The following is a 14,337-nucleotide window of genomic DNA, read 5'->3' as shown; positions in this document are numbered from 1 at the left end:
CTTCTTCTGCACACTGCAATAGCATTGAGAAAAATAGCCATTTGAATACGGTTTATATCTGTTCTTTAGCTAAGACTTGCTTTATATTCCAGACAAGTATTTAAACCCTCTGCTCTCTCCATCTATAAAATGGTGCTAATATAATATGGAGTATGTGTGTGTGTGTGTGTGTGTGTGTGTGTGTGAATTTAGTAGATTATGTATGCATATGTGTATGCATATTTATAGATGACTATATATCAGGATTTTGACACTAATAAAAAAGGCTGTATTGAGTCCTTTGTTAGTAGTTATAATTTTAATGTAGTGATTTATGAGATCAGTTTTGTGCCTATCTGTATATAACAAGCCAAAACTATAACTTTATGTAAAGGAGGAAATAGTGTGAGCTGCATTCTATTTCCACTTTCCCAATGAATTATTCAGTCTCCTAAAATAATTGAGTCAGTCTCTTGTGCTAGATTTTCTATATATTAAATGAAGAAAATTCTCCTTGACCCCAGGGATATTAAAGGGCTGATGGGATTTATTCATAAAGCACTATATGAATTAGAGGAAAATTAATTTTGACAGCATCTCAATAGAGACACGAATCCTCTCCATACCTCTATATACAGGACAAATCAATATTTCACATTCTTTTCTAAGTAAGTATTTTTTCACAAGAAATATTGTGTAATAGCTTGAATTCTTTATTTGACATGCTTTGGCTGTCTTAATTGCCTTTTTATCAAATTAATTTAATTATAGTCATCTAAATGAAGAAATGTTTTGTGTTAGTTTTTTCTTTTTAGATGAAACATGAATAAATCTTCAGCTTTCCATCTAAATGTCAATCAGAAATCCTAAAACAAAACATAAAAACAGATGTTCCAGAGGTTTTATTGGCATAAAATGAAACCAGTGGCATAAAATGAAACCACATTAGTCAACTATAAGTATACCGCATAAATGGTAATGAACACCAACTCAAGGGGTTTCCATTTTGTCTTTGTTGGAACAGCTGGTAAACTTAAAAGAAAAAAGCTAAGGGAAAATTCAAACTTTGTGTTGGGATATGACATTCTCTATAAATCACTCAAAGGATGTAGAAATAAAGAAGTGACTCATATATAGCTATTTGGTAGCCCATTACTATGACATATTGCTTAAATGGTTATCTATTTTGGAATAACATGGGATTCCTTACCCCAAACTATTTAACATTGTGCTCATGGTCGTATGTTATTTTCAGGTAAATCCAATTTCAAATATTCTATCATTTCTGTAAGTGTATTCTTATTTTATGAACCAGAAAGCAAATCTGACATATTTTTCACTTTATATTGACATTTTCCCATATTATTAATTATGCCTAAAAATTATCCCAAAGTAGGGGCACCTGGGTGGCTCAGTCAATTAAGCATCCTACTTCAGCTCAGGTCATGATCTTGTGGTCCCTGAGTTCAAACCCTGCATTGGGCTCTGTGCTGACAGCTCAGAGCCTGGCGCCTGTGTCTCCCTTTCTCTCTGCCCTTCTGCCACTCACACTCTGTCTCTCTTTGTCTCTCAAAAATGAAGAAATGTTAATTTTTTTTCATTATCCCATAGTATTTAATTACATGACTAAGCCTTTATTTTCCTATTATCAGATTTTTTTTTTTTTAGTTTTTTCCCCAATTAGAAGCAATACAATGATGAACAAGGACAAAATGCTATTAGAAAAAATAGAAAATTATAGAGCATGGGGCCAGCCTTGTCATGTCTCAGAAAATACAAAGTTTAAACAGCCTGAGTGATACTGAAGGAAGCTCTAGAGAGATGATAATGGAAACAAAGTGGGCACCAGGAAGGGAGGGGAAATGTCAAGGATATACTTCACTGGCCAATACAACCCTTCCTAAATCATCCTTTTGTTTGTTGAGAAGGTGCCCCTGGCTACAGCAGAAACCTGGAGGCCCTATCGACAAGACTTCACTTGACCTGAATAGAAAATATATTTTAACTACATGTCTGCAGTTGACATGTCCTCTGTTTGTATTAGTGATATTTGGCTAACCACTTCTTAAAAACAGCAGCTAGAAATTCCCAAAGTGTGTTTAGAAATATATTATTCTATTCCTTGAGAATTTATACTCATCAAGATACAATAAAAATATACAAATCTGAACCTGAAACAATATAAGGCAAATGCTTAAAAACTTGGCTTCTACTTCTACCCTAAAAACAAAACAAAGGTGTTCTCTTGAGAAAAAAAAATTGCTAAATCTGGTGACCCATTTCCAGTCTGTAGTCTTGCTGACCTGCCTATTCCATTTACCACTGCTCACTACTATCCTTGGTAGTTCCTCTTCATGATTGTGACCTCTACTCTTGGTTTCTATTTTACTTCTCTTGCTGCTGTTTTTCTGACCCATTTTTCATCCTTGTACTTGGGGTTACTCAGGACGCTCTCTTCTCTCGTGTCTTCTTTTCCTGTCACTTTGCAAAGTTATCTGTTTATACTCTATTCTGTATGCAGATAACCCCCAGATTTGAGTCCAGCCCTCACCTGCTTCCAGATCACCAAGAATAAATTCAATTACAAAAAGTAGACACCTAGAAAATTGCTGTAAAACAAAGATAAAGAGAAAAATCTTAAAAGCAGGTAGAAGGGGGAAAAAGTTATGTTCAGGAAAACCACAGTAAAAGTAAGGACTAACTTTGTTGCAACAATGGAAGTCAGAAGATAATGGAATAATAGCATTAAAATGTTGAAAATAAAAAACTTGACAACTTAAAATTCTGTACCCAAGAATTATTATTACTATTATTGTTATATTATTAAATCATTATTATCACCTACCTCATAGGACTTGTTTGAGAATTAAATGGTTTAATACTATAAACACTTAGAATCTGGCCCATAATACACTCTAAAGAAGTGATTGTCAAAACAGATGAACATAGGGAAGGGAAGGAAAAATAGGATAAAAACAGAGAGGAAGGCAAACCCTAAGAAACTCTTAAATACAGAGAACAAACTGGGGGTTGCTGGAGGGGTGTTGGGTAGGGGGATGGGCTAAATAGGTGATGGGCATTAAGGAGGGCACTTGTTGAGATGAGCACTGGGTGTTATATGTAAGTGATGAATCACTAAATTCTCCTGAAATCATTAAAAAAAAAAAAGAGTTTGTTATGCAAAATAAAAACTATATGGTAATTAGGATTGCAAATAGCTACAATCTTTCTTGGAAAAAATGTTTGAAAAACAATAGACAAACATTCTAACATAAGTAGTATTTATTTTCTTCTTCATACTTTTCTACAGTCATGAACTACTAATATTATTAAACAGGACAATTCTGATGGAAGGTATGCTTCCTGAGAACAGGGACTTTGTGTAATTGACTGCATAGTTCAGCACCTAAAACAGTACCTACGTAATCAATAAACTAGCTCACATCATGGATATGAGAAAATGTTTTCTTGATAATAACTTATAATATTATGTTGCAAGTGAGTAGAAAGGAAAAAAAGGTGAACAGTTGAAGTTTGGACCAATTTCAATCCTTGAAAACTATTTGCAGAATATAGGTAATTCTGCAAATGCTTATATCTGTATTGCATATATCAGCTCTCTCATTTTCAAAAGACCTTAGGGAGGAATGTAATAGCATCATTTGGATCCCTTTCTCTAAAAGCCTTATTTATTTATTTATTTTTTTAATAATCCAGAGGCAGAAAACTTTTTTTCTTATTGGGGATTGAAAAATTTACTGAAAAAAAAAAAAAAAAAAAAAAAAAGAAGCATTCAAGCCAGATTTAGAAACCCAGAGGTCTGAAATGTTTAGGACCAAATCTTTTATTGTGGTGCTTACGCATTACAAATCAATAGTTTTAGAGCTAGAGGAGTATGTAGAAATCACCATCCCTGTACATGACCTGAGTGACCTGAGCTCAGTTGAGTTTACACGGCTAGTTAGAAACAGGGCTGGGCTAGAACTCAGGGCTTTTCTTTGACATTGAAGGTGAATTTTTAATGGACTCTGGCCTTGACAGTTTTTCCTTAAAGGCCTCCCTCGCTTTCTCCACATAGACCCTTTCACTTTCTCCACATAGACCATTTCTCTATTAACTTTTTCTTGCTAATGGATGTCACATACAGAGTCAGATCAAGAGCAGTATCAAACCTTTTTCTGGGAATACAGTGGAAGGTTTAGACTGGTTTCTTCCCATAAATTGAAAGCAATAGAAATCCTATGAGTAAATTTCCTTTAGTATTATGGAAAAATTTTAATTTGCAGTAATTCTAAAGGGAGGTACACTTTATTCTCATAAGTGGGTTGCTGTATTTATTCACCTAGTAGATAGCTTTAATAGTATGGATAAATCTACAATTTGAACTTAAAATCAGACTTTTTACTATTTACAAGTACAGTGAAACCTTGGTTTGCGAGCATAATTCATTCTCGAAATATGCTTATAATCCAAAGCACTCATATATCAAAGCGAATTTTAAGAACAATTGGCTCAGTTGTGATCATGTGACATTTGACATCACATACTACTTGTATTGTGCTACTCGTTTATCAAGTTAAAATTTATTAGAAATGTTTGCTCAACTTGCAGAACAAGTTACTCGCAATCCAGGGTTTTACTATACTTCCCTTAGGAAAATGGTGATTTACCTTCTAAAAAAGTAAAAAATCATTTACGATGACTACTGTAAGTATACAATGTTTTCTTTGTTCATCAATATTTCCTCTTACTGCTTTTCCATCTCCTATTTAAGATTTCAGGAGACTAATATATTTTGAAAACTAAGTGACTGTTGTCACTTAGAAAAATACAAATATCATAACTACTTATTAATTCCTTCTTCTCTTCGAAATATATTCAACTTGAGCTCAAATTTAATCACTTTAAATACCCCATCTAGGGAAGCCTGGCTGGCGACTCGAAGAATGTGTGACTCAATCTCGGGATCATGAGTTCAAGCCCCATGTGGGGTGTAGAGATTACTTAAGGAAAACTTTTTAAAAAAAGATGCTTAGAGTACCTGGGTGGCTCAGTTGGTTGAGCATCCGACTCCTGATTTCAGCCCAGGTCATGAAATCATGGTTTGTGGGATTGAGCCCCACATTGGGCTCTATGCTGATAACATGGAGCCTGCTTGGGATTCTCTCTCTCTCCCTCTTTCTCTCTCTGCATCTCTCCTGTTGCCTCTCCCTCTCTCTCAAAATAAATAAATACTTTTAAAGTTATAAAAATTAAAAATATGCTTAACAACAAAAAACTAAAAACTAAAATAAAATACCCCATCTATTCAATTTATTTTTTGTCCTTCCAATTTATCAATTTTTTGACACCTTATTTCCTGATAAATGGTCTATCCCGCAGCCAGTTTTCTCCCCTGTTTAATCCTGCAGTCAGGCATGATGCTATATGCCTAAAAATGTTATATCCTTATTCCACCCGTGTTAGAAAGTGAGTTTGTTTTGAGGTTAACACAAGTAATTCTCTTATTTTAAATGGAAAAAACAACTACAGATGATGTCTGGGAAGTAATTTATCTTATCTCTACTTGCTTTTATGATCTGACCCTCTTCACCTTTATCACACTACTATCATAAGAAAGGCTGTCTACAAGCTTCACAAACTCTTCCAGTCTATTTGAACTTTTTCCCACTGGCGTATGTAAAGACTTAATCATATCTCAATGATAGTGATATTTGATTATTTGCACTGTTAAAAGAAATCATCCTGACACTTGTTGAGAAATGCAAGGAAGACTTTATTCAAGACTATTGGCAATAGGAGCCAAGACTATTGCAATTGGGAGCGAGATTTAACATAACTCTGAATACAAATAGGGGCAAGTAGGGATTTCTAACTGGCAGAGAGGATGAGGCAGAGGATGGCAAATTAATGCCAAACTTGCTTGGATATAAAGGTGGGGGAGGGGAGAAGAACTTGGTTCACTATGGAAGGTGGAAGAAGAGCTTGATTGGATCAAGCGTGGGGAAGATTCCCTGATTTAGCAGGATTTGTTTTTTTCTGAAACTGGCTTCAACAGGTCGAGGTCAAGACCTGGATGAAGAAAGGGGCTCAGAGGAGCCTGACTAAAGTTCAGTTAAGTAGAGATTCTTTGTCACCACAATGTTTCTAAGTTTAGATTTACCCACTAATAAGGCCGAATTTAGAATGCTAGAGGTACTGTACTGGTTCTCCTGTAGCTCTGGAAAATATTCTCCACCATGATTCATAATGCTAGTATAAATGAGTGACACCAGCTATTCTCCTCAGAACAAAATCTTTTAATAGAACTGCACACACACTGACAATTTGTTCCGAAGGAAATCTAGGAAATCTGATCAGCCTCAGAGGATAATGAAAATATTTGTAATATTTACATTGTGCTTACTCTTTGCCAGGCTCTGCCCTGAATCACTTATATAAATTAATACTTAAAATTTTTTTTTGATGTTTATTTATTTTTGAGGGAGAGAGAGACAGAGAGTGAGGGGGGAGAGACAGAGAGAGGGAGACACAAAATCCAAAGCAGGCTCCAGGCTCTGAGCTATCAGCACAGAGCCTGACACGGGGCTCAAACCGTGAACCACGAGATCATGACCTGAGCCAAAGTCGGAGGCCCAATGGACTGAGCCACCCAGGCACTGCTTTTTTTTTTGTTGTTATGTTTATAAATTAATGTTTTTAATCCTCACTACAACCTTCTGAGGGAGGTACTATTATTATCCCAGGATGAGAGACAGGGAAAGTGAAGCACATAGCAGTTACAAAACTGGCCCAAAGTTACTTAATTAAAATATGTGAGGGTTGTGATTAGAACCCAAACAACATGACCTTGAGATGGTTCTCTTAACTGCTGTGCATTCCAACTTGTATAAAACCTCTCTCTCTCTCCATATCCCCAAGCAAGTGCATAAAACTGGGACACAGGTAAAAGGGAAGTTGATAGATAGATATTTGTGGGGGTCCATAGGTTTTGGTGCACTGTTCACATTCAGAACGCTTTATAGTGCTTAAAACATAACAAGTCATCACTAATTTTAATTGCTGGATAAAGAAATGATTGAATGAATTACAAGATCATGTTCAGTTTCTGATCATCAGTGAGATAACCAAGTTAAGTTTCTCAAACTCTGGCTTACAAGGGTTGCAATGGCAACATTTTAGGACAGAAGGCATTGTCTGCATTTCATAACACACAGGTGGTTGCAGACATCCATGGAAGCCCAGCCCACAGAATCTCCCACTGTCAGCTTGGGATGAGCTGGACCTCAGGTACCTGGATATAATAGTGCAGTGAGCCTTTCTTCCTGAGGTCCTAGCACTCCCCTGATCTAAGGCTGCTGGTCGTGAGATGCTATGGGAGCCCCTTCCATTGCTCTTTAGACCCGGTTTAAATTTTTCTGCCATCTTCCCTGCTCAGCTCTTACTCATACCTTCTTCTGGTCCTAAGGAAACCAACCTGAAGCGGGAGAAATAGGACGAGAAGGTAAGAGAAAAACAATCAATGAATTAAGTCCCAGATGTTGCTAAAGCTAATAGTAGGAGTGACAACTAAATGATTCTTGAGGTGAGAGCCTGGTCTTTTTACCTCATTTTCACTTTTGCTTGGTCTCCACCTTAGCTTAGCAGAACTCATCTAACCTCAGAAATCAATGACTTATTTCCTGTGAAGTAGAATCAATAAATCTGCAATGTTCTCCATTAGTTAAAAATGAATGCTTGGTTTACTTTGGGCTGTGAAGTACAAGCCAAATGATTGTTGCAAGTTATTTAAATGTTTGAATGAAGAAAAAATGGTTTTCACTATGACTGCATGACATGAAATGCTGAACTTTCTGTGGAGACAGGGAAGGAGTTGTGTGGGTTGGAAATGGCTGTCGCCAGTCTGAAACTCAGTTCTGCCCTGACTCTGTGCATTACCAAGCGTCACTTTGGCACATCTGGTGCAGATTTAAAGTCTAAGGATTTTTGTATGGGATTCAAACATAGATTATAGTAGAAAAGGAACTTGAGAGCTCCAGGGAAGAATACGAGACTTCTATTGTATTTGATCATTTTATTAAATTTGCCTGGAAAAATCAATTAAAAACCAGAATTTAATTTTCATACTCAGAGGTTATTCATTCAGAGCTCATGCCTAACAATAGATGTGTGTGTGTGTGTGTGTGTGTGTGTGTGTGTGTGTGTGTGTGTGTGTGTTGTTAAATAGTCAACGCCCAAGTGCAGAAGGCTGACTGTTCTATTCTGGTTGGGTATGAGGGAATTGGAATGAAACCTTCATTTCATAAACACTTCACTCCCTTTTTTGCTTCACCTGGCTTCTCCATGGAACATGTTCAAACCATATACATACCGAAGTAGTGATTTGTTACACTTAAGCAGTGCTTTTACAAGTTATTAATAGTATATTGAAATTGCAAAGTGGAATTAATGCCACATTACAAAAGATGTAGGATTCCATCAACAGAAGGGTCACCAAGTGAGTACTTAATTACCTCATGTTCTTTTTTGAGCATAGGTACATAAAAACAATGCGAATTAACAAGTAACTAGTTAACTTTGTATATTAAAAACATTTGGGCAAGTTATTTACCTTCTATGAGCCTCAGTACTCCCATCTGTAATAATTATGCCTGCCTTGTAGTGTAGTTACTGGCTTAAATGAGATCATACATATGAAGCCCTTAGCAGAAGGTTTGATACCCACAGTCTTAGCTACTGATGTTGTTATTGTTATTACTATGGATCGAAGTTTATGGTCGGGTAGGATAGCTCTAGATACATTATGCTCTGAACAATTGGCATATAATTTTCCCAGTGGGAAAATTGGATGAAGAGGCTCTTGGAATGCTCTATAATAATAATTTCAGTGGGAGGGGGGGTACCTCAAGGAAGGATCAGAACTCATCTAGGTTCCTGGACTTTCTGGCTATCTGATAAGCCCATAGGACAACTGCGGATGTGGAAATTTGGAAATGGGTGGCCAACGAGGGCAATGACGTTCTCCCAGGAGGGGAGCTGCCAGAGCTTTGCTCAACAAGTTGTCAACTAGTATGTCTTCAGGCCTCTCAGGGCCTCACCTTGTTTTAGCTCCAAAAATGATGACAGCTTGCCTGATTTCTAAACTAAATAACATGTGGAGGTGAAGGTGCGTGCCCTCTACCCTAGAAAACACTTAGCCACAGTTATCTTACTGGTTTCATGTAGAAGGAAACAGATTCTGGGCACAGAGTTCCCAGGTACAGATTCCCACTCTTCCTCCCTCAGCTTGTCAGACTTACACAAACTGCTTAAGGTCCTGGGCAGAAAGTTGTCATTTGTTTCCTCATGGTGTTATTGTAAGGTTTAGATGAGAAAATAAATATATAACACACAGGATATTTGTCTGCAACATAGTGCTGAATAAATGTTAGTGATCATTTTATTTCTTTTGTTGGATGATATTTGCACTAAGTGTTAAGCGATAAACTGAGGCATAGTAAACATTTTAGGAGCTTATTTGAGCAAAAATCAATTTGGGCTGTGCTAAGCCAGAAGCAAAGCAAGGAAATTATTTGATTGGCTATAGCTTAAGCAGTTGCATTAATTGGGAAAGCCTAGCTGGCAACTTGTAATTGGTTGTCCTTAAGTTTCAATTTCTTAACGTTGAGGCATTACAGGCTTAGGTTTGGTTTGCTTACATAGGCTACTGAGGCATTAAAGCCACCTCAGTCTAATGACCTCCTTGTTTAATTATTTTAACAGAAGTTAGATATTATTCTGGTTTGATTATGTAGTTTCCTCCATGAGTTAACTTGACTCAGAGTAAAGTTATTGAGAGAAAGGAAAGTTAGAAGTCTTGTTCCCCAAACCCATAGTCAAGCCTCTATACTGGCTGTAATTTCTGCTATTAATTTCATCACATAGGATCTGCAGATCGTCTTAAGATTTAAGCTATTGCTCTTTTCACTTCTCATAGTGAATGTTCACAAAACATGGGGACAAGGTCTTTGTCACTAGAGTAGCTATAAGGAGTTAATTAGCAAAAGTTCACATACAAATTTTGTTCTAGTAAAAGGCTTAAATTGTAAGTCCCCTTTTCAAGCTATTTTAGAAACACAAACCTATTTATGATGGTGAGTTTCTTTTAAAATTAAATTCTAAACCATCCCAAATCATTTTTGATGTAGTACTGTAGAGTAGGAACGTATTTTCTGCCCATCTTATCAGAAAGTTTGGATATATATCTAATTTTCACGCGGTTTTTCATCCCACCTCGAAATCATTTTAATCCTAATCCCATCCTGGTTTAGAGCCCATATGTGGAGGCTCTGAATTCCATCAACAGATTTTTAAAAAAAAATTTTTTTTAGTGTTTATTTTATTTTTTAAGAGAGAGAGAGACGGAATGTGAGCAGGGGAGGTGCAGAGAGAGAGGGAGACACAGAATCCGAAGCAGGCTCCAGGCTCTGAGCTGTCAGCACAGAGCCTGATGCGGGGCTCGAACTCAACAGATGGCAAGATCGTGACCTAAGCCGAAGTAGGACGTGTAACTGACTGTGCTACCCAGGTGCCTCTAAAAATATGATTAGAAAATAAAACTCAAAGCAAATGTCACTTTCCTTCTTTAAAAGGAGGTAATATTTTCTACCTTGGTGAAGTGAGAGATCCCTTACAGTCTAGAGGTGCCCTGATTTCTGCCCTCTGTGCTGTGATTGTTATATTTCTGACTTCTGGTGCTTGTCAACGGATTTGGCTCCTTGGTTGCTAAGAGCTAGGTAAACATTTTGTTCAGGGCATTTTTATTGGCAACATTTAAAATAACTTATTGGAGGGGCGCCTGGGTGGCGCAGTCGGTTAAGCGTCCGACTTCAGCCAGGTCACGATCTCGCGGTCCGGGAGTTCGAGCCCCGCGTCAGGCTCTGGGCTGATGGCTCAGAGCCTGGAGCCTGCTTCCGATTCTGTGTCTCCCTCTCTGTCTGCCCCTCCCCCGTTCATGCTCTGTCTCTCTCTGTCCCAAAAATAAATAAACGTTTGAAAAAAAAAAAATTTAAAATAACTTATTGGAAAATTTTGAGAAGGGAATTTAAATTAAAGAAAATAGAAACATTATAATGAAGATCTCTGAAATAAAACAAAATCAATACAATCAGTTATGGCTTATCCATTATCCTTGATAGAGTGGTTTCATATTATCTGTTTAACTCTGAACAATTAACATGAATTTCTCGCTTTCATCTATTTTAGGGTTAATGAACAATGAATGGGCAATTTGAAAATATGTGTAGAAAGTAGGTCCCTTTTCTTTTATAATTTGTTTCTCTATTGAGTAGATACTCTGTATTTATAGCGTTTGCCTCAAGACTATCTGCATCATCCCTTTTGCCATTTTGCCTTTTATATGGGCATATTACAACTGGTTGTCTCCAAGTAGTTTTATCTGGGCAAATTATTAAGGAATCAATTTTTCAAGAACAGTATGAAATAGGAAATTTTAGCATCAGCGAAGGAAACATAAAAAACAAAACAAAACAAAAAAAAAACATATCTTGACTGCAGGAAAAAAAATGTTTTTCCTAAGAATTTTTATGTTGCATTTTGTTTTCCAGAGCAATTAACACATGCCCTGTTCTAGAGCTAACATCAGGACAGAATAATAACCACAAACTATGTATATTGCATTGGCACTTTGCTAAGGTCTATAAAATTGGCTTCCATTTTGTTTTCTTTTAAAGAGTGAGTTTTTTAAGCCTCACTACCTTTACTAACCGAATCTACCTTTTCCTCAGCAAAATATTCTAAGAGTCCTACCTTTGATATAGGTTGTTTTATTTCCAAATTAAACAAAAAAAAATTGCCAGTTTTTTTATTGTGAAACATTAGAGTGATGTCTCTGTTTTCTTTTCTGAAAAATGACACTTTCTCGCATAGGGTTACATCTACTTTAAAGGTTTAAATGTTAAGCAAGTTATTATTTTTAAGTATTGCACTACCAAGTACCTTCATTTGAGAAACTTGCTATAACATTGATTGTTTTTGGAGTAATTCATTCCAATTTTGTTTCCATCATATTCTCACAGAAAATCTTGATCTTCCCCAAAGTGTGCCTATCCTGACTGGCATCTGCAGCAACTTAGGGTGAAACTCATGAAAGGGTGTCTTTGGGGTAGAGGAAAACCGAGACTATTAAGATTTTTTTTTCTTTATTTGCAGAAACTCAGCAATGTTCTTTCTGTAGTTGCTCCGTTTTGACACTCTTTGCCGTTAAGTCAACAGTGGTTGTTTTTAAAAGCACATCCACCCACGAGCGGGTGTGTTTCTAAAGCCGGTCTTCCCCGCTGACTGTGGTGTGGTGACCTTCCATCCGCAGCTTACCTGTGGTCTGCCAATTGATGTATTTTGTACTCCATTTCTAATTCTTCTCATGATGGAGAAACAAAATCAGAGAAAGTCTGAGGTTCCTGCAAGGTAGCTGGTATTTTTTTAATAGATCCCCCTGACAGACTCAGGTGTGAGGCTTGGGAATTGGATTTGTAAACGAGCTCTGTGGGCAGTCCACATGGGCATCACTATTCCGGCAATCCCACTTTCCATTCAGGATGTACCTGCTGACAGTTTCATCTTTCAATTTAGAGAAAATACAATGACAAATAAAGTAGTTCTGAGCAGCAAAAGGAAGTTGGTTGGCGAAGTAAAAGTGTCAAAGTTTTTTTTTTTTAAAGACCATTTCCCTTTGTTTTTTGATTCAGTCAAGAAATCTGTTGAGTGCCTACTAAGTGCTGGGCTCTCCCCTAAATCCAAAAGTGAGTATTGAGCAAAGGCAGATAGTGTTCCTGTCCTCATGGAGTTTAGAGTCTAGCGGGGGGAGCAATTTTATTCAATACATCATCAACAGCAGCATAAAGTTACAACTGTGATAAGAGCCAACAGAGAAAAGTACATGGAAAGAAAATAAATACAGATCAAACCAAATATGGAGGGTCAGCTAAAGCTTCTCAGTAGAAATGATGATTTAACTGCTATCTGAAGGGTGACTAGGAGTTGACAAGACCAAGATGGGCTGGAAAGCATGCCAGTAAAGAGGACAACATTCATCACGCCATCATTCTATGTGTCCAACACTGTTCTGGCTGCTGAGGACAGAGCAGTGAACAAAATGAATTCCCTGCCCTTGTGGGGCTTACATTTTGGTTGAGGAAGGAAACAGACTATGAACAAATGACCAAATAAATAAATGCTGTCAAGTGGTTATAAGTGCTGTGAAGAAAAATAAAGAATAAGCTGAATAAGGCATACAGGGTGTGGAGGTGAGGTGGGTGTTTTACAGGGGGCAGTTGGGGGAAGGTCCCCCTAGTAAGTCACCTTTCAGCTGAGACATGAAAGGGAGGCAGCAGGTCATGCAGCCAGGAGCGGCAGAGGCATATCTGAGCAAAATGAGAGGTGAAGCCTGGAGTAGAGAATCCTGGGATGTTCTAGGGACACATGAGACCATGTCTGAGTGTGTACTGGGGGAGACTGGAGGCAGTGGTAGTAGAGTCACGTGATTCAGTCCCTTTTATGTGAGGACTGCATTGGAAAATTTTAGCGTAGAACTGATAGACCTGACTTGCCTTTGGGAAGGATCACTTGAGCTAATACATAGAGAATAGACTATTAGTGGACCAAAGATGAGGGCAGCAAGAACCATTTAGAGGTTGTTACCTTAATGGTTTGGGCCAATTTGGTACAAGCAAAGATAGTGGCAAGTGGCCAGATCCTGAATATACTTGGCAGATAGTTGATGGGCTTTGCTGAGAAGTAGAGATAGAGCATGAGAAAAAGAGTCAAGGATGGCCTCAGGATCTCTGCACTGAGCAACACAAAAACTCAAGGCTTTATTTGCTAAGATGGGGAAAGTTTTAAAAGGAGCAAGTTGGGGGAGGTGGTTTAGGAGCTTGTTCTGTGGTAGGTTAACTTACCTCTTAGACATGTGCCAAGCCTAAGGAGAGGCTTGCATGTTTGATTAACACCTTGTCTGAGCAAAGCAAGCACAGGAGAACATGTTGTCTAATGTGCTAGAGAGAGTAGGCTGGTGCCAAACCACATCAGACCTTGGAGATTTCAGCCATTATCCTCAAAACAATGGGAAGACATGAGGTTTTAAGGGATATTTCAGGCTATCAGATTGTCATTGCCAAATGGGAACTGGCTGCAGTGTGGCAAAGAGATTGGAGTTGGGTATTGATGTGGATGAGAATGGATGCAGAAAACTTATTAGTAAACACAACAGTCCAGACAAGATGTGGTAGCTTAAGTCATGTGGTAGTGGTAGGTGTGGAAAGGCAGGCAATTAGATGAATTCAGGAGGTGACTGTTAGGAAG

General features: G+C 37.6%; 1 protein-coding gene across 2 annotated transcripts in view; it reads left to right on the top strand.

Annotated features, from left to right (window-relative positions):
* The window catches only part of FAR2 (fatty acyl-CoA reductase 2), a 152,341-nt gene that overhangs the window by 64,166 nt on the left and 73,838 nt on the right, over positions 1-14,337 (top strand). Inside the window, exon 1 of one of the 2 annotated variants that reach the window (XM_025930384.2) lies at positions 7,252-7,483. The exons of the other annotated variant lie outside the window; for it this stretch is intronic. The gene's annotated coding sequence lies outside the window, so the exon portion shown is untranslated. Of the gene's footprint in view, positions 1-7,251; positions 7,484-14,337 lie in introns of those variants that run through there. 2 annotated transcript variants of the gene reach the window in all.

The sequence above is a fragment of the Puma concolor genome, chromosome B4, assembly GCF_028749965.1.
Source record: "Puma concolor isolate L17-30 chromosome B4, mPumCon1.1.hap2, whole genome shotgun sequence".
Lineage (NCBI taxonomy): Eukaryota > Metazoa > Chordata > Mammalia > Carnivora > Felidae > Puma > Puma concolor.
Note: the sequence above shows the minus strand (reverse complement) of the source record. Positions and strands in the feature narration are given on the sequence as shown.